Below are 21103 nucleotides of genomic sequence, written 5' to 3'. Positions count from 1 at the left end.
CTGCATCTGCTCTATGGAGGCAATTTTTTGTTGTTCTTTTATGGAAAAATGATTTTTTTCAGTAGATTAATACAGGCACAACATATTTCTATGGCGGGAACAAGGAGGGAGATAGGGATATAGGGTGGGAGAATACAGAGGAGAGAGAACTAGGTAGAAACAAAAGAGATCCTAATAAAATCTGCATGCCCTTTAGAAAAGAGAAAAAGGCACAGCTGCTCCTGTAAATCTAAAATAAATAATAAAGCTTTGTTGTTTAATTATTCAGTTACATAGGGCCTGTTAGTGATGAGGGTGAAGAAAACAGAATAATCTATTTAAATTAAACCGTCACAGGGCATTCTTTTGGGCCCCGGCTACTTCTCTGACTCGCTGTGGGAGGTGTGCTTTCTGGGTTGGCATCAGCTCAATCAGGATGGTCTGTCATTCTCGACAGCAGAACTTAAAGGCTGGGGAGTGAGTGGGGCACAGGGAGGGAAGGAGATTCGGGACACCTGTGCTTATCCTCACAGACTCAGGGAAACACTCCCTAGGAGAACACACACCCATGCCTGCCCCTGTGATATATTATACCCTGTAATTCTAGGGCAAATCATCATTCCTTTGGTTCCTTTTGAGATCCTTTCTTTTGAACCAAAGTTGGACTTTTCCACAAGATTCCCTACCTGGAGTTTAAAGCTTGCTCTGATTTATCCCCTAATACTTTTGTTCCATTGCCAAGGTTCTATAGCCTCAGTTACAGGACCCAGGTGTGATTTTGCTAGCAGCTAAATCTGGTCCCTTGATAACCACCAAAAGCAGTGGCTTCCTGCAGAGGCTGCCCTGGCCTTGGGCTTGTTGTGTGGTCAGAATACTAATTGCTGCCTCTGATGTTTGTCACAAATGCCTAGGAATGAAAATATTCTAGTCTAAGATTCTTTTTCTACCTCTCCTGTGAATCTGAAGTTGCATATGGATGGTTGTAAAGGGGGGCAGGCAAGGTGCCTGAAGTCATAGTTCTTCTCTGTGTCTAACCTTCCTCACTGGATAAAGGAGAGGGTTGGCTGAGGTCATTCCCAGCTCTAACACAGCAAGACAGCACAATGTCCACATCTTTATCAGTATTTTCCTACCTGCTCAAATCCCATCAATTCTGTGAGGCCTCTTTGTCCAGACTCTTTTGCCTCCACCAAATAACCTTGCTTTTTGCAGTATCATCTCACCATGTTTCATTGTAACCCTAACAGCCTGCTTTATATTTTAGGCTTTGTATATGTGTCTGTCTCCCTGACTAGCCTGTTAACTCCTGGGTATCAGGGCTGCTCATGTCTTATTTATCTTTCCATTTCTCATAGTGTTTTCTGCATTGCAGGCAGGCATTCAAGAAATAACTGAGTTCAACAGAACTACTCATTTGCTGTCACAGGGAAATGATCTGTAAGCAAGTCCTTAGGAATACAACAGGTAAAACCTCAACTCCTATTAACCTCTTTAGAAGCATAGCAATTGAAGAGGTAGTTAGCTCCTTGCTGCCAGACCAAAGCTAATTAAAAGGACAACTGGCTCCAAGAATTCTAGTTCCCTAATGTACTTTTAAAGTTCTATAGCAAACAAGGTTATTTTAATTCCTGCTAGATTAATGACCCCACAAAGAAGTGGCCCCTACAGACCACATCTACAGATATTCCAGAGATAGTAAGTCTTGGAATCCAATGAAAACAGACCAATCAGAGCTCTTTTTTCACTTTTCTGGAACAAAAAATTCAAAATGGTATCATTTCAGTGTATTTTTCAAAGATTTATTGAGTCCATACTATATGTTCAAGGTATTGGGAGATATACAAAGCTGGAAACAGCTTCTACTCTTAGGAGTAGCTTATTAAGAAATTGCTCACATAAAAAAAAAAAAGAAATTGCTCACATGACTCTAATGTGAAGTTGAGTTTAATAAGTACAACCAGCAAAGTGAAAAAAAAATGCCAATTATGGGGCTCAGAGAAAGCTCATATTTGACTGGATTAATTCAAAAAAGCTTCCTGGACACTGTAGAATTTGAGGATGGCATTAAACGTTAAATGCAATTTAAGTAGATGAACAAAAGTAAGAACGTGGGAAAACATAGAGTATAGGTTAATAGTTCAATTTTTTTTCAGAATAGAGATTATATATGTTGGAGTTGTGGGAGATAAGACAGGGAAGGTAGAGGAAGTTCATACTATACATAATATTAAATCCCAAATGGATGTATTATTCTGAATTTGGTAGGCAATAGGGTGCTAGAAAAGGATTTTGATCAGGGGAGTGAATGTTTCAGATCAGAGGTCAGCAAACTTTGACCAGTGGGCCACATCCTGCCTGCTAGCATGTTTTGTTAGAACATGACTGTGCCCATTTATGTATTTATTGTCTGTGGATGTCTTTGGGCTACATGGGAGAGTTGAATAGTTGTGACTGACACATATAGCCATATGCCCCACAAAGTCATAGCTATTTACTAGATGTCTTTTATGGAAAAAGGTTGCTGCACCCTGATAAGAACAGCATTCATTCATTTAGCCATTCATTTATTTACTTACTTATTGATTAATTCAGCAAACATCCAGCATTTACTGAGTACTAGGGATATAACCTGTTTTTTCCCCATTATTTAATTTAAAGTTGGGGTGCCTGGCTGGCTCAGTCAGTGGAGTGTGCTACTCTTGATCTCAGGCTTATGAGTTTGAGTGCCATGTTGGGTGTAGTAAAAATAAAATCTTTTAAAAAAATAAATAAAAAATAAAGTTGGATCTTTATTCAAATTACTCTTTAGAATTGTTCAGAGAATTTAAAGTCTCTTATAATTCTTTTTTTTTAAAGATTTATATTTATTTATTCACAAGAGACATAGAGAGAGAGGCAGAGACATAGGGAAAGGGAGGAGAAGCAGGTTCCAGGCAGGGAGCCCGATGTGGGACTCAGTCCCAGGACTCTAGGACCATGCCCCAAGCCAAAGGCAGCCGCTCTACCACTGAGCCACCCAGGAATCCCTCTTATAATTCTTTATTAAACTTGTAGTTTCTTCAAATGCTGTGAAAATGTTCATTTTTCAAGCATACCTTGCTAATCTTACCAGCACTAAAGTTCAAGGATATCTAAATCAATGATTCAGGTACAAGGTGAAAATATAGTAAAAACTAACTAATGTGGTGGAAAGGTTATCATATTGTAAGTGAAAAACAGGGGGATCGGTTATACTGCATGGATGGTCCCCAACTTAAAGGATTAACTTAAGATTTTTCAGCTTTACTATGGTGTGAAAGCACAGTACACATTCAGTAGAAACTCTCAGATTTTGAATTTTTATCTTTTCCCAGGTTAGTGATATATAGTACAATACTCTCATGACACTGGGCAGTGGCAGTGAGCCACAGCTCCCAGTCAGCCACATGATCATGAGAATAAACAGTCAATACATGTACAACCATTCTGTGCCCGTACAACTATTCTGTTTTTTACTTTCAGTATAGTATTCAATAAATTACATGAGATATTCAACACTTTAGTATAAAATAGGCGTTATTGAACTGTAGGCTAATATAAGTGTTCTGAGCACATTTAAGGTGGGGTAGGCTAAACTATGAGGTTTAGTAGGTTTAGGATATTAAATGCATTTTCAACTTAATGCTGTTTTCAACTTATCATGGTAAGTTGAGAAAGATCTGTGTAAGTAAAAATTACTTTGGCCTCCTTATCGATAACTGAATATCTTAATTTTTCCTCTAAGGAAAGATGGCAATAGAAGGGAAGAGTATGGGCCAACCTCCCCATAACCTCCTCCCCAACCCCACTTCTATGACTACTGGTACCACCACTTCCCCTGTTATTTCTATCACTTCTGGTGTTATGGAAAGTAGTCCTGTGACTGTATGAGTGTTCTGGAGTTGCTTGAACAAATACCACAGACTGGGTGGCCTAAACCACAGAAATCTGTTTCCTCACAGAACTGGAAGTGAGAGATCAGGGATTAAAGTGCCAGCAGGGTTGGTTTAATTCTGGGACCTTTCTCCTTGGCTTGTAGATGGCTATCTCCTCCCTCTATCTTCATATGGTCCTTCCTCTGTGTGCCCACATTTTCTCTGTGTTCTAATCTTCCCTCTTCTTATAAGGGCCCCAGTCATATTAGATTAGAGTCCACCCTAATGACCTCCTTTTATTTTAATCATCTCTCCAAAGACTGTTTCTCCAAAAATAGTCACATTCTGAATTAGTGAAGGCTAGGACTTCAATATATGAATTTAAGGGGAGCACAGTGTTTCTCCTTTATTTTCCCTCTAAGGGAGAACTTTCCCTCTCAAGTGAAATAGGAGTAGCAGAGGTATGTTCCCCAGCTAACATTTATGTAATAAGTGAAGAAGCTCATAACAAAAATATGTAATTAAAATTGAATATATAACGTGTGTGTTATGTATAGTGTTCTCTGTCTCTATTACATTTGGTAATATAAATATCTAGCTATGTATAACACATATGTGCACATATGCACATAAATATGTTTATTTGTTTATTTTTTTCTCACTCATATGTTTAAAACCCATATATAGAAAAAGGACACTGAAAGAAAGTACACCAGAATATTAATATTAGTCATTTTTTGGTTGTGGGACTATGGATACTTTTTTTAAAAAAAGATTTTATTTATTCATTCATGAGAGACACAGAGAGAGAGAGAGAGAGAGGCAGAGACACAGGCAGAGGGAGAAGCAGGCTCCATGCAGGGAGCCTGACGTGGGACTCAATCCCAGGTCTCCAGGATCAGGCCCTGGGCTGAAGACGGCGCTAAACCGCTGAGCCACCCAGGCTGCCCACTACTTTTTGTCTTTTCTCCATGTTTTAGTATTTATTAGATTGTCTCCAATTAATATGAATTACTCTTTAAAGAAAAATGTATACTTACTAAAATTTTAAAAGTAAATTATTAAATTATTCATCCCTAGACAAGTCATTCATAACAAAACAGTTGATAATTCCCACTCTCTCTTTTGGAGTAAGTCCTGCCATAGAATTATTGAAAGAATTAGTGAAGTACTTTGAAAGGAATATTCTTTTTTTAAAAAATTTATTTATTTACTCATGAGAGACACAAAGAGAGAGGCAGAGACTTAGAGGGAGAAGCAGGCTCCCTCCAGGGAGCCTAATGCAGGGCTCGATCCCAGGACCCTGGGATCATGACCTGAGCCAAAGGCAGATGCTCAACCACTGAACCACCCAGGTGCCCCTGAAAAGGAATATTCTAAGAACAAATTACTCTTTCTGGAAACCAGGAAAAAAAGTCAAATCTAAAACTTGACTACTCTATGAGGAAGTGAAAAACTAATAAAAAATTAGAATACCAAACAAGTAAAAATACAAAGCTCTAAACATAAGTATATTTTAAACTTTGTTTATTATCAGAAGGATTATGCTAATATGGAGTCTTTGGGTCCAGACCTATGTGTACCTCTTGTTCTCTTATTAATACTTTGCTAGTCATAATAATGTATGACTTTAATAATCAGGGGAAAAAAGAGTGAATTCAGGAATTAGCCAGCCAGTGAGACCAACAGAGAGGCCAAATAATGACTTGGACTTGAGTTTGGTTGGCATAGTTTTCCCTAGCAAGAGGAGGAAATTTCTTCCAATAAGAAAGGTAGCAGAATTGAACATTTGTTTTCTTCCAAATTGATCTTGGTCCCTGGCCTGGATTTGGATTTAACAATCTGGGGCTTCTTAAAATTGGCTAATGGCCATTGTCCTCACAAAAACATAATACAAGGTTCACCTACAGATGCCTATGGAATGCAGCCAGTGGGCCTGAGTGACAAATGAAGCCCACTTGTGTTTCCTTTGGGCTGGGTAGTTTTTAAAGAAAATTAGAGATTTGGAATAAAAATCTAAGATTCTGGCTTCTAAAAAAAACGAGCTGAGAGTATTTGGTATGCATTCCAGTATCGACACCAGCTTTTGAAGGAGGCTGTAGTTGCTACTTGTCCCTGTTATTTCCCCCACACTGGCATAGAGTTGCAGCTGCAATTCATCATCACGCCTGTTGTACCACTCCTTTGAACAGTTAAGCCAGGCCACGAGTATCTCATGTTTCAAGAAAAGAGTTTTCTTGAGGGAGAGGTAAGGATTAAAAAATGTTTGATGTGAGCACATTGGTGTGTTTACTCATTTAGGTCACCTGCTTGCCCCTGTAGTGATTTGAAGTGGTGACCCTTCTGTGGACATTAGAGAAGCGGTGCTGAGAGTCTCTCTATGAGTAAAAGAACCCAAAGGAAACAGGTGTCATGGCTCAGGACCAGACTGGATGAGACTGAGGGCAAAATTGTTGGAATACTACATGAATCCCCGTGTCATCCTCCCAGCACTAAGATCCTTACCATGGTGTAAAGCTGAGTCTGTGAGAGATGCTTGGTGATAGTATAGAAAGAAAGTATTCCCACATCTTAGCGTCTCAGGAGCCAGGTTTTATTTTTCCCTCATACCATTTATGTCCATTGTGTGTGACTAGGGACTCTGCATTGTGTTCTTTTCACTTTGCTACCTCAGCTGACAGAGCAGACAATATCTGGAACATTGCCAATTGCTGTGGTAGAGGGAATGAGAGCTATGGAAAACTGCTCACTGGTTCTTGAAACTCCCACTTAGAAATAATACATGTTATTTCTGCTCACATTTCATTGGTCAGATTAAGTCACATGACCATGCCTACCTACAAAGATTATACCTCATGAAGTCCTACCAAATCCAGAAGTCAGAGAGTTGGAAATGGTTGGTGGATAGCATCAAGGACTGTGAGTGACATAAACCTCTGGAATCTCTCTTAATTTATTCATCCTGCAGGAAGAATTTGAATCTCTCTCCCTTAAATTGAACTTTAGAAAGGAATGACTGATAAATATTCACATGACTCTTCATGTTGATAGCCAAGGAATCAGAGACCATGTACTTGGACATGAACTTTGAGGAGGTAGGCCCTGTTTGTCCAGTAGGAGTTGCTCTTTGGTGCAGTGAGTATAGTGAGCTTTTTATGGGTTCCTCACCCACAGCATTAAAAACCATTCCCATTGTGACAGCACAGCAGAAGAGCTGAAGCTTTTGTGTTCTTCCAGAAATAAAAAATAAATAAAATGAAGCTGGCGTTTTGGCCCTTCATTGCTGTCTTTTCATCTCACCCTCAAAATGACTTTTAACATATACCCTTTTTTGACATGGCATGATTTGAATGTATAGACAGTTTAGTGTATTCTTTTAAAATTCCACAAAATCTACACAGATATTCCCCAGGTATGTTTGTATAATGGTAGTGAGTATTTTACTAAACCTTTAAAATTAGTTCATCAAATAGCCTAAGTATGATTTCAGAAAAGTCTCAGGACTTTTATTCACTAAGTCAGCACACTTGACTTGGTTTGTACTTTCCTAAGGCAAAGCATCAATATTCTTCCCTAAAAGATTCTGGTGGATGAACAGAGGTATTCAAACAGACAACTTAATCTTTCAGGGGGAATTTTAGCTACTTTATTTATTTATTTATTTTTTTTTTGAATTTTAGCTACTTTAAAGTCACATCTACTGTCATCAAGATTTATACTGCTTTTTTAAAGTACCTCTCTGTGATTTGTCTTTATAGAGAGAGAAAGAGGAAGGTTAATTATTGAAAGATTTCATACAGAAAGAGAAGTATGTTGCCCAAAAGTGTGACTTAAAACTGGGAGTAGTCTGTTCTGACTGGACATTTATTTTTTTAATAAGGAATATTTCTATATATTAACTAAATAGAAGACACATTTAGTTCTACATGGTGGGGGAAATTAATGCCAGAAAAGCTCTATATTGTTCATGTATGAAGTTCTTTCATTTTCATCAAGGACTCTAAAACCTTTTTTGTGGGTGTCTTTATGTTTTACCTATCCTGTTAAAAAGGAGAAATGAAAAATATTTTTCTTCTTATAAAGATCTTCTCTTCTAAATATGTGAGCCACAATGACATAATTATTTGATCTCCTTAAGTCAAGGTCTGTGAAAGACCCAGTCTCAGGACTCAGAAAGCAAGATCACACAGCTCAATTTGGTTGGTAGTACATGACAGGTCATAGCTTGAGTTGTATGTATCAATGGATTTCTAATGACTGGTTTTGTGGAAGTATAAATCTTTTGGATTAAGAATAGGAATGATGATGGCCCAAGTAGAGATAGTAGAATCAGCTGTCCCTGTGGGAGAGTGGAAAGTAACCACCCCAAATGCCAACAAACTCTCAAAAGTTCTCATCTGGTATCCTGGCTTCCTGCACACTGACTGTTCTCAGACTCTCCTTCTGCAGAGCCAGTTCCTTTCTGCAAGACATCTGGCACTCTAGTTTCCCCCAGAGAAAGGTAATTCCATTCATCCAGGGCAGCAGGAGGTTGCATTTCTTCTTTTCACAGCAATATGTGGCTTCTTTTCATCTAAGGATCACTGAAGAGCTTTTGAAAAAATAAAGACATACTTGCAAGTCATGGAAAGCATGTTACCCCATTTTACAGATAGAGAAGCTGAGCAGAAAGACAAAATTTAAAAGACCATTTTCTCAGATATAGCAGAAGCCAGAAGGCATATCTGATGGAGCGATCTGATTAAATCACAATTCATAGACATTTTTTATGTATGTGTATGTGTCTTTAAAATCAGCCCTGCAATTAAAACATAATTATGCTTTGCTCTTTTGTGGTACCTTTCACCCAGGGAACAGAAAGTGCTTTACAAACATTAATTAAGCTGCACAACACCCCTGTGAGGAAGGTAGGAATTATCCTGCTCTTAGATGTGGTGACATGGAAACTGAAGAATTTAGTAATTTATCCATGATTACAGTGGGGATTGTTGTCCAAGGTTCCATATGGTTATAGTTTCTCTGTAGTCTTATCCTTCAGTGAAATGCATTAATAATCTTTCGTGGAAAGTATTTTCAACTGCTTATTGTTATTAGCATTTTTCTATTTTTTTAATCAGTGCTTTTGTAAATTCTTTTCATTAAATATCCACTTTAAATACTAAGTCAGAGCTTAAATTATAGGGAACATTTTGGTATTTTCATTGATTAGAGTACTCTAAATATCTAAGGTCTTACCTAAATCTGAAAGTCATTTTAAGTATTTTTATCTTTCAGTAAATTTTTTATTGTAAACTATGTTGAAGTAACACATAGATACAGAAAAGTGCTAAAATCATAAATATTTGGTTTGATGAATTTTTACAAAGTGAATACACTGGTACACCAACACAGAGCATTAGTAGCATCCAGAACCCCTTTGCCTCTGTGCCCACATCCAGCCACTGCCCTCCCAAAGGTAACCAATGGTTTGCATTCTCACAGCAGAGATTAGTTTTGCCTATTTTTGTTCTTTAAATACTTGAATAATACTGTAAGTACTCATTTGTGTCTGTTATCTTTCCTTTTTTTAAAAAAAAATGAGGTAAAAATGTTATACAACATTGTGTTAGCTTTAGGTATGTGACATGATGGTTTGATATTGTGAAATGATCACTACAATAAATCTAATTAACATCTGTCACCATACAATGTCAATTATACTTCAATACGAAAAAAAAAAAAGCAAAAACCAAATCTCTATGCAGTCACAGAATTTTTTCTTGTAATGAGAACTTTTGGGGTGTCTGGGTGGCTCAGTTAGTTAAGCAGCCGATTCTTCGTTTCAGCTCAGGTCATGATTTGAAAGTCCTGGGATAAAGGCCTGTATCTGGCTCCACACTCGGCAAGGAGTCTGCTTGGGGATTCTCTCTCTCCCTCTCGCTCTTTCCTCCCCTCCTTCTCTAAAATAAATAAATAAATCTTCTAAAAATGAGAACTTTTTAAGATTTACTCTTAAATTTGAGAGTTTGAGATTTACTCAACTTTCAAATAAGCAATGTGTATATAATAATATGTATTATTAATTACGGTTTCCATGTTGTACATTATATCCCATGACTTATTTATTTTACAACTGGATATCTGCATCTTTTGACTCCCTTCACTCATTTGGCCCACCCTTCACCCCCAGTCTTCTGGCAACCATAAATCTGTTCTCTATATCTATGAGCTCAGCTTTTTGGTTTTGGTTTTTGCTGTAAATTCTACATATAAGCAAGGTCATAAGGCATTTGTCTTTCTCTGACTTTTTTCGCTTAGTATAATGTCCTCAAGGCCATCCATGTTGCTGTAAATGGCAAGATTTCCTTTGTTACGGGTTCATTGTTTATGTGCGCTTGTATGTTTTATATAATATTTTATTTAACACATTGCTTCCATATTTTGGCTGTTATAAAATAATGCTACACTGAACATAGAAGTCTGTATATCTTTTTGAGTTAGTGTTTCTGCTTTCTTTGGATAATTACCCAGAAGTGGAATTGCTAGATCATTGGTCTTCTTTCATTAAGCATTATGTTTGTGAGATTCATCCATGTTGTTGCTTGCAGTTATAGTGAGTTCATTTTCATTGCTGTAGAGTAATTCAATTGTCTATTTCTTTATTTTTTATATTTTTTATATTTTTTTAAGATTTTATTTATTTATTTGTGAGAGACACAGAGAGAGAGAGGCAGAGACACAGGAAGAGGGAGAAGCAGGCTTCCCGCAAGAAGCCTGATGTGGGACTTGATCCCAGACCCCAGGATCATGCCCTGAGCTGAAGGCAGATGCTCAATCGCTGAGCCACCCAGGAGTCCCTAATTCAATTGTTTAAATACACCACAATTTCTCGATCTGTTCTATTGTTGATGAATAATTGTTTTTTTCCAATTGTTTTTTGATTTGAATATTGTTTTTAAAGGTATGTTGTTATATGCATTCTTCTTTAATTAGGTTGAAATAAGTAAAAATCTTTTTATTTATTGTGAAGGCATTGAGACAAATGAATGACATATATTAAGGAGTTAGTAAATGTAACTGAATGAGAAGGACTGAGAGTCTTAAGAACTTGTTTCCCAGTTGTGGAGCAGGAATAATTAACATTTTTATTTAAACCTGAAAATATCACCTACCTTATTGGTTGTTCACAAGAGGAGTTCACAAGAGGAGTTCACAAGAGGCAGCTTAGAGAAGTAAAAAGAGCTCAGGTAGCAGGTAGACCTGGGTGTGAATTCTCACTCTACCTCTTACTATGTGACCTTGGCCAGCTCAGTCATTCAACTCCACATTTCTTAGCCATCAGATGGTCTCTAGGTAGGGTGCCTGGCTGGCACAGTTAGTGGAGCATCTTACTCTTGATCTCAGGGTTGTAAGCTTGAGCCCCGCATTGGGTGTAGAGATTACTTTAAAAAATAAAATCTTAAAAAAAAGATCTCTAGTTTTGTTGAAAGATTTGAAACTAAATACATAATACTAAGTAGGAACTGAGTGAATGGCATATATTGTTAGATATTTTCTGACCCAATATGACTCTAAATCCTACCAAATGGTAGTCTGACTGACTTGGATTATAGTTTGGGGTTATTAATAATATTTATTTGAAAAATTCAATTAATAAGTATACAGTGAGTATAGAGACATCTATTTTCAAAGAGACCTCCAACATTAAGGATTTCTGTATTTCTTTTTGAAATATATTGATGAAGATACAGTATATATGATGAAGATACAGTAGTTAATTGATTCATCCTTGGTCTCTAAAAGAGTTAATCATATAATGAAAGAACAGATCAAATATCATTACAGACATAATCTGTGAGCAGCCTGATTTCATATATGGTTTAGGTTTGGAAAATTATTGACCTTAAGGTCAGCGTTCTGTGGAAGTGGAAAAGCTTGGGCAGAAAATCGGTATGGGATTTTGTGCTTGTTGGATCCTACATCAAGGAGCTTCATGTTAAATATTTTAGAAATGATCATAGTTGGAACAAATTGAATGGGAAGGGTGGATTTTTTTTTTATTTGCCTGATTCTCATGTGACTGGTTGCCAATTAAACACATTTTACATATTCTTGAGTTTCTACTGGAGAGTCATTTATCTGAATTACTAATTCACCCTCTTCTACCTTTTCCCATCTGAGGAAATGGTACCCAGTTGCTCAAGCCACAGCCTGAATGCTCCTGACTTCTCATTCTACCCAGACCCATCTAAATCAACAATTCCCACCAATTCCTCCTCCTTAATATTTTGTGAATCCACCCACTTCTCTCTATCTTCTTGCCACTACCACAATCTAGTCTGCCAGCATCACCCACTTGGATCATTTTAGGAACCTTATACCTCATCTGCTAGCATCCATTTTCCCTCTTTTACAATACTATCCCAATGTTACAGCTAGAAGCGATCTTTTAAAACAACAAATTAGATCAGTCCTGCTTCTGCTTCAAACCCTTTAATACTTTCATACTGAATTTAGGGCAATGTTCAAAAATCCTTAACTCAGTCTAAAAAATGGCTCTTCTCTCCTTTGCTGCCCTGCCCCAGAGATTTCATGCTATAGCCATATAGGCCTTTTTCCTGGTACCTGAATGCCTTATGTTCTTCCTCCACATGCTTCTCTGTATCCTTTCTTTCTCTCACAAACTCCTACTCATTCTTCAGGTCTCAGCTTTAGTATGTTTTTTCAGGAAAACATCCCATGATTCCATGCATTAAATTATTGGTTCCTTACGATGTATACTTGTGTAGCATCTTCTACTTATATTTATAATATTGTTCGTACTTAAAATCTTTGCAGTTAATGTTTACTAATAGTCTATAGGGTTTATGAGAATAGAGATTCTATCTACTTTGTTTACTTATGTATCCCTGTTACTTAGTGCTCAGTAAATATTATTGACTGATTGAGTCATGTATTTCTATAAGGTAGGATTAGATTGTTAATATCTCCAAAGGAAACAGTGGACAAATTTTCTCTCTTCACAAATATGGTAATTATTATTTTAAGACAATTAAGAAAATTGTCAGTATTTGTGAAACTAAGGTAGATGACTCTTCAAAAGGAAGTATAAGGGCTTTATTCTGATATTTATTTTTGCCATTTTTCTTGATTTATCTTGTTATCAATAGATAGGCCTTAACTTCACAATATAAAGAGTGACAACAAAATACAGTGTAAATGGTCTTTGGTATCGCAGTAATAGCATGCAGCAGCAACATATACCCCCAAGGAACTCTTTTTCCAGTCTAACTTTTCTAACCTTTTAACTACTTCTCTTCTCCATATGTGCATCAAGACCATGTGCAGGCTCAGAGAGAATGCCTCTTCCTCTCCTCTGCTACATCAGCTGAGTGCAGTGTTAGTTCCTCAGAGTGGAACATGGGAACCATTTCACTTAGATCACCTGAGGTTTTTACTGCAAGTGCAAATTCCTGCTCCTGTCAGAAACCCTGAAAATTAAAATCTGGCGGATGAGGCCCAGGGAACTACATCTTTAATAAGAAGCTAGGGATTCAAAATTACTGGCCCACTGCCTAGTCATTACTGGTTAGGAACTGACAACAGGCATGTATGATGCTAACTTTGGGGAACACAGAACTATACTTTATGCACACCTTTGTCACTAAGGCTCCCTTGTTAGCTTTAACCTTCAAATAAGCCTGAATCTCTAGCATGATAGAAGCCATAGAGGCACAAAGCTAAAAGGACCTTAAGAGACCATTTGATTAGGCTTTGTGCATCAGGCATATTTATACCCAAACCACTTGGGATTGTTAATGGTCTTTATCCTTACTGGAGATGTTTAAGGACAGAGAACCTATTAATGTATCTTTGGTTTTTCACTGAGACAATCAGATAATCTTAAGTGATCTTCTTTTAACTCTAAAACCTTTTGGATTTAGCTAGGTTCCATTTCTTCTTGTTTGGTACTTTGTAAACATGGAGAACAACTAACATGGTCACATTCTTAAAATACTTACATATAGACATCCCATTATCCACTAGGACTAATGCTGAACAGTACCCCAAACACAGACTCATCTAGTTGGAAACAATCATAAACACTAGTTAAGTTGAACCTTCTAATTTTACAGACATGTAAACAAATGCAAGGATTAGATGTCATTCAGTTATAAATCTGACAGATTTATGAATATATTTCAACACCTCAAATTAATTTTTATCTTGAGTTAATTTTCCCATGGTGCAGTTGGAAAGCATCTGCTCCATCTAAATTCAGATCTGTTTCAAATCCTTATCTATCACCTACTACCTATATGATTTCAGCACATTACTTGACACACTTGAGCTTTGTTTTCATAATATTGTACTATATATGAAGATAAAATTTACGTTTGTATAATCATATGGATAACTAAATGAGATAAAGCATAGTGACTGGCACATAGTGGATGCTCAGTTGAAAATTTATATTTGTTGTTCGTGCAATTTTTTGGAAGACAGTTTGGCAACATGTATCAAAATATAAGATATGCATACTCTGTGACTTGGCAATTCTGTCTGTGTAGTGAAATCAGGCACTGCATGCAATGTTCAGAAATCTATAAAGTAGCTCACTATTACAGGACTTCAATTACATTGTTGTCAGGGCTTATTTTTTTCAAATAAGAATCTCAAGTAAAATCTTGGTACAACCCAAACACCCTCTTACAGTGATGCTATCTTCTGACAACCTTCTAGAGGAAGTTAACTGTATCGACTTCAGTCATAAGAAGAAAAATAATCATGATAAAAATAAGTTAACAGTTTATTCAGTGTATGTTTGTGCCAACTCTGTTTATTCACTTAATCATCACCATAACTCTGATGTAGATACAATATTATCCATATTTTAGATTAAGTAATATATGTATCTTGTTGGGGAGCAGTGGAGTGGAAGCATTGTCACACAGTTAATCATTGAATCAAGATGAGACATAAGTTCCTTTGATTCCACAGTCAAGGACTTAAATCTGTAATTCTTATTTGTAGGGATTTAACAAAAATTACTGTGTCCCATCGCAGACTTTTTGAGCCACAGAGGTGTAAGGCAGGCAGAATTAAGAATAGCTATCAAAACCCTTATGCTTTCCTGTCTCTTCATGCTCCTTATATGTGGTCTACTTATTAAAAAGAAAATATACTACCATACATGTGATTCCCTATTAACAATAATCAATTATTGTGGCCCTATATTTACCCATCACACATTTTACACGGTGTCTTTGAATTGCCCCAGGGAGTGGAGTCCCCTTTTGAAAGACCTTGATGAAGAAACCTGGTTAGGTACAGATGCTCTTGAATACTTGTTTTACTTACTAATTGGTTGGGTGTAGATTTCCTTGTTTTCCCTTGTCAAGGAAGCTGAGGTTGTGACGCAAGCCAATAGACTACAACATAAATTTAGGGAGGGAGGAAGGAAGGGAAAATCTTGGAAAACTCAAAGACCTGATATTTCCCAGACATGCCCCAATTTGCTTTTGACCTTGCTCCAAAAGGAGTTTCCATAATGGAATGTGTGTGACATAATGTGACCTTCTTGGAGAAGTTCCAGTTGAGATGTTAGCCTTTCCTTTCTTATAATCTGGGATTCTATTCTTTGGTTCTAGATGCTAAATGTTAAGAGAGGGACTGGTAGTTGGGTCCCCCACACTCTAGCAGCATACTGCCTTGCTTCATGGCAGCTCTGGTCTCAACACTGCTTCATTCTCCACCAACATCACCAAGTTGGGTGGGAACAATTTGTGCCTCAGGTAATATGTGCAGTTTAAAAGTGTTTGCTAATTATATCCTCCTACCTCTAACCAGCCTTGTCTGCTAAGTAATCTGAGAACTAAAACAGTTTCTCTTTACATTCAGCTGCAGAAAAGACTGAGAAAGACTTGGGAGGTGAGAGAATCTGCCCAAAGCAGCATGGGGGTGCATGCTGAGCCAACCAGAACTCAACTCCGAGCATTTCCAATCTATTAGGCAAGATTACCTCCCAGTTTGCCGTGTGGGCTGCCTCATTCTCCTGATATCTTCTGACCTGAGTTTTTCTTCTGGAACTAACAACAAGGTTAGAAGAAGGGTCAGTCGTCTGGGTGACTTGGCAGTGGCTTGCAGTAGGATGGCTTCTTTCTCTATAATGATGAGATTCAAGCTCACAGTTTAAATGCTTGTCCCAAAATATTTCGAAATGTGAAATGCATGCGAGCCAAATGACAAAAATGTTTTTTAAAAAAAACAAAAACATGGGCTTCTTGTCATCCACCACACTGGCTGTTTTAATGTCTGTTCAGTCAGTAAATTATTCCATCTGATCTTCATTTCTGATGATATCCAGATGGTCTAAAAGTCAATCTTTTCTGCAAAAGAGAAATTATCTGTGAGAAGTTAGTAGCCTTTATGTTCAGCCTTGGTGTGGAGAGGAATTAAATGGAATGACATAGGACTGTCTGTACCCAATTAATACTAATTGATATTTAAATAATTACAGGTCCTATATAGTTAATCTGGGGCTGGATTTAATTATTGTTTTTAAATCTTAAAAAGGAAAGTATATCTTTCTTCCAAATCATAGAACAGTTTGTGAAAGCCAAAATGGCTAATGTTAAGTTTTCTTCCTATTTCTCTCAAATCTTCTAGAATTAAAATGCTGTTTTGATGGATTCAAAGACATTCTGTACCTAGGTAGATTCTGAAAGCTTGAAATGAGTCATTGTGTGGACTATGGTGTCTAAGGTTTATTCTGTTTGTTTTATTTTTCTTTCTTTTTATTTTTTATTATTTTTAAATATTTTATTTATTTATTCATGAGAGACACAGAGAGAGAGACAGAGACACAGGCAGAGGGAGAAGCAGGCTCCATGCAGGGAGCCCAATGTGGGACTCGATCCCAGACCCAGGGATCACGCCCTGAGCCAAAGGCAGATGCTCAGCCACTGAGCCACCCAGGTGTCCCATGAGCCACCCAGGCATCCTTGTTTGTTTTTAAATGTAACCTTAAAATGGCTAATAATAACACAATGTTAATGTAATTTTGAAGTCACTGTCATTTATCAGACTTTTAAAATAATTTTCTTTTTCAGAATGAAAATATCAATATTAGCTTCTATTTATTGAGTCTCTATCCTATAAGCAGTATAGTAGATGTTTTCATTTCTTATCTCATTTAGTTCTTTTTAGAATCCAGAAGGTAGACATAATTATCCATGTTTTATGGACATAGAAACAGAGGCTCAAAGAATATCAGTAATTTCCTCAAATTGCAAAGGTTATAAGAATAAGAATCCAGAAGTGTTAGACTCAAAATCCAGGCACTCTCCACTCTGGGAGATAGTTTACCAAATTAAAACCCTCACAGACTATGTTCATATTCAATGAATGAAAAGTAAGCTTTGTTAGATAGTTGCTCCTTACTGCAAGAAGCCAGTGGAAATACACTTTCCCTTTCCACACACAGATATGTTTATACCAGGGCCTAGAATACCACTTAGTAGGGACTGATTTTCTTATTGGCTGGATATCGGGAGAGAATCCCACATAATTGTACATTATATGGCAGATATTACAGAACTTCGGAAGTGCATTTAGTTTTGAAAATCAAATAACAAAGTATTAGGATTTCAGAAGTACTCAGGAGAGCGTGAAGGACACCGCAAAATGGATGTTACCATACGAAGGCTGAATCTTTCAAAGAATATCAGAGACCTCAAAACTCCCACTTTGCTTTTTTTCCCTTCTATCTTTCCCTTTCCCCCTCAATCCATCTCTCTTTGCTTTTGTATTTATTCTCACCCTCATGCTTTCTGATAATCAACAGTTTTCTTCTCTAACTCACCAGAAGGGTATAACCACCATGCCACTAATGTGAGAGCTCACCATGGGTGTAAGTGGAGGTGACCATGGGCACCAAAGTGGAGTTGGAAGTGGCCATCTAGACACTTGCTCTTTAGAGTGTGGTCTGCGCAGGAGCAGCATTTGGGAGTCTGTTAGAAACACAGAATCTCACACACTATCCCAGACCTGAAGAATCAGAATCTACCTTTTAACAAGATCCTCTGAAAACTTATATACATAGTAAGCCTGAGAAGCACAGGTCTAGACAAGTCTGATAGGTCTTTCCTTTTGGAATGGAATCGCGGCTCTGAAGTGGAAGGGATCATCAGAGAACATCAGTTCCAGGCTCCTTCTCAAATTAGATATAGTTAGGACCAGGACTCTCCTGTGGGTAGGGAGACCTGTGTCATTGCAGGGAGCAGAATAGGAGAACCTTGCACAGGTGATGCGTCTAGTGCCAATCCTGATTACCATTTTATCTACACTATTGGTAAGGTTGTCACAAAGCAAGTCCTCTGGAGCCTGAGTTCTTGTGGCAGCTACTTCTTCAATTCCCTATTAATACACACAGACACAGGTGTACAGATGTGCACTGCCACCCACATCAAAAATAGCCGTGTATACACCTAAAGGAAAGGAAAGAGAGGAGCGCAAGTCTATTATATGTCTACTATTTGCCAGACATTGCAATGGGTGTTTTCATCCTAAAGACTAGACAGCATGCAGAAGAAAATCAGGTCTTTGTGAGCACAGAGTCAATTACTAGCCAAACTTCATTAACCAGAACCTCTGTACATTAAAGAGACCTATAACTGGTATTTTTAATGATGACCTCATTAAATGATTAAATTAAATGATAAGATCCTAAAAATTTAAATCATAAAAGAGTAATTAAATTATATTAATTAGAGTTCTCATGTTTATAATATCATCTTAAAAGTCTGTTTCCAAAAAAAAAAAAAAAGTCTGTTTCCCAAGGGACATCAAATGAAAAAAAAATGTCTTCTAGCATAAATATTATACATACACTTAACCCCAGATATAAGTGACTTGAAAGGGATCCTCTTTCCCAAGAGTGGTTTTCTGGAATTGGAGACTGTGTGAATACGTAATTTACCCAGTTGTTGCCTTGCTAATCTCTGGGAAGGCTGTCTTCTACAACATTTCTTTGTTTTATAGCGTGTAAAAGTTCCCTAGGGCTTACCCTCCACATAGACCACTAAAAGTTACTCATGTTTACCTTCCTAGCATGGGATTATGCAAAGAATTCTTGAATGGGATTCTACTCCTGTCACTGAGCTGACTAGCTGGAAGATTGATTTGGGTCTGTCATTGAATCCCTTTGGATGTTAGGTTTGTCCTCTGTGAAATATTAAAGTAGTAGTTTAAGTAATGAGCTTGACTGGACTCAAAGATCCCTTCCATCCCGCATGAATATTCTAGAGTCTATGAACAGAGTAATTTAAAATAGAACGTGTCAACAAGGATTTAAATATATTCAGTTGGGTCTCATCATATGCTTCGAGCATTTCCAGGCATCCCAAAGTCTATTCCCAGAAGCCAGTTTGTGAATCAGTGTGATCTTGACATCATTTTCACCGTTCCATGACTGTCAAATAATTACAGTACAAATAGTTTTCCACAAATTTAAATTTATATGGTGTTTATTTTTTATGAAACGATAGTGACAGTAGATGCAATTATTGTTTTTAATTTATTTGACAAAATAAGAAACCAGTGCTTCTAAGACATCTGTCCATATTTTGCTTGTCAAATTTGTCTGATCTATAAATCAAAAAAAAAAGGGCTCATTGAATTAAGATATCCTAATCATAGAGAATATTGGGTTCTGTTGAATCAAATGATTTTCACTTTGGAATCATTTTAATGAAGGTAATGGGATTCTGGTTCTTCCACTTAGTGCTATAGCCAGTTACTATCTCCTGAATTTCTATAATACCAATCATCCAGATAACTTAGTTCACACTCAGTCTGTGTGTGTGTGTTCATGTGCACATGTGTGCTTGACACCAGTACTCAACATGGTCTCAGTGTGTCTTGTTTATTCCCCAAAAGATTTTGGAGTCAGACACAGCAATGCAGAGACTATGTGCTGTTGTGACATAGTCTGTGCCCTGCAAACAAATTGCCTGGATTCTAGCCCTCAGTCCACCACTGGGTAGCTGTATAACCTCAAGCAAGTGACTTACTTTTCTGTATCTCAGTTTCCTCATCTATCATATTTCAAAATTAACTACCTAATAGGGTTATTCTGAGGATTTACTGGGATAATCCCTTAAGTGTTTAGTGTAATGACTGATGCATTGCAAGGACTCAATGAATAATAGGAAAAACAACAAACAAAGAACAAGCAAACAAAAAACCCTTGGGAGTCAGATGGATGTGTGATCTCACCCCCCCCCCCCATCACTGTTCCCTCCTCCACTGTTTTATTGTATACCTTTAGACTAGTTGCTTAGAATCTCTACATCTTATTTTCCTCATCTGTGGAACGCCTACCTCACACATTTGTTGATCTTACCATTTGTTGCCAGTATCAATTAAGTTATACATAAGAACTGCAAATTGTGCTTGATTCATTGTAGTTGCACAATGTTTGATCTCCTCCTTACCCTTTCACAAATCTGTGTCCACATGGCTCTCCTTTGTATGTGGTGCATACTACTAATTAATAGGTATTTACTGCAGCCCGGTACATCTCTTTGTCTCACTGCCTCTCACCTCCATTGTCAGTTTTCTCTACATGGAAGGGCAGAGACCAGTGTGCTCTAAACACAGTCCAGGAATCTTACTGGTTGAGACTCAGGTTACTTGGATCTGTTGGCCATTCCTCTGCTTTCGGCAAGACTGATCCTGATAGATTTATCCGATGACCAGAAAGCTTCTCAGGAAGGACACTGGATTGGGGCATTTTGTGGTATCCTGTCACAGTTGGGAGATTTATGGGCCCAGCACAATGCTTTAGAGACATGCTATATTTTAAGAAGATTGTGGCTTGATGTCTCTCTTTCCTGAGAACTCCAACCTCAGCCTCTGCCTTTTTGCAATTCTCACATTGTCGGTTCATGAGGCAAAAAGGTGGGCTGCTTTGTTGAACTTTACCACAGAGCCCGGCATGCATGGGGAAGACTTATAGGGCATATTTTAGGGTTTATAACGTCTCTCAAGTTAAATATATTTCATTGCTCTTGAATGAAAAGGGCACAGCACAGGGAATATAGAGACTGTGGTGAGCATAACGTATAGATTTGTCTAATCACTATTATTATACACTTAAAACTAATGTAAAGTTGTACATCTTCAGTCAAAAAGAAAAAAAAAAGGAAAAGAAAAAAGGACAGCACCCTTTTAAGAGCCATTTTGGGATG

The 21103-nt window shown here is 37.4% G+C and overlaps 1 protein-coding gene across 20 annotated transcripts in view; it reads left to right on the top strand.

The window, feature by feature from the left end:
* RASGEF1B (RasGEF domain family member 1B) overlaps window positions 1–21103 on the top strand; it is a 545064-nt gene that overhangs the window by 296585 nt on the left and 227376 nt on the right. For 13 of the 20 annotated variants that reach the window (XM_072809898.1, XM_072809896.1, XM_072809882.1 and 10 more), the window contains one exon: window positions 1352–1443. The exons of the other annotated variants lie outside the window; for them this stretch is intronic. The gene's annotated coding sequence lies outside the window, so the exon portion shown is untranslated. The remainder of the gene's footprint in view (window positions 1–1351; window positions 1444–21103) is intronic. 20 annotated transcript variants of the gene reach the window in all.

Source organism: Canis lupus, chromosome 33 (assembly GCF_048164855.1).
Source record: "Canis lupus baileyi chromosome 33, mCanLup2.hap1, whole genome shotgun sequence".
Classification (NCBI taxonomy): domain Eukaryota; kingdom Metazoa; phylum Chordata; class Mammalia; order Carnivora; family Canidae; genus Canis; species Canis lupus.
This window is presented reverse-complemented; position numbering and strand designations above follow the sequence as displayed.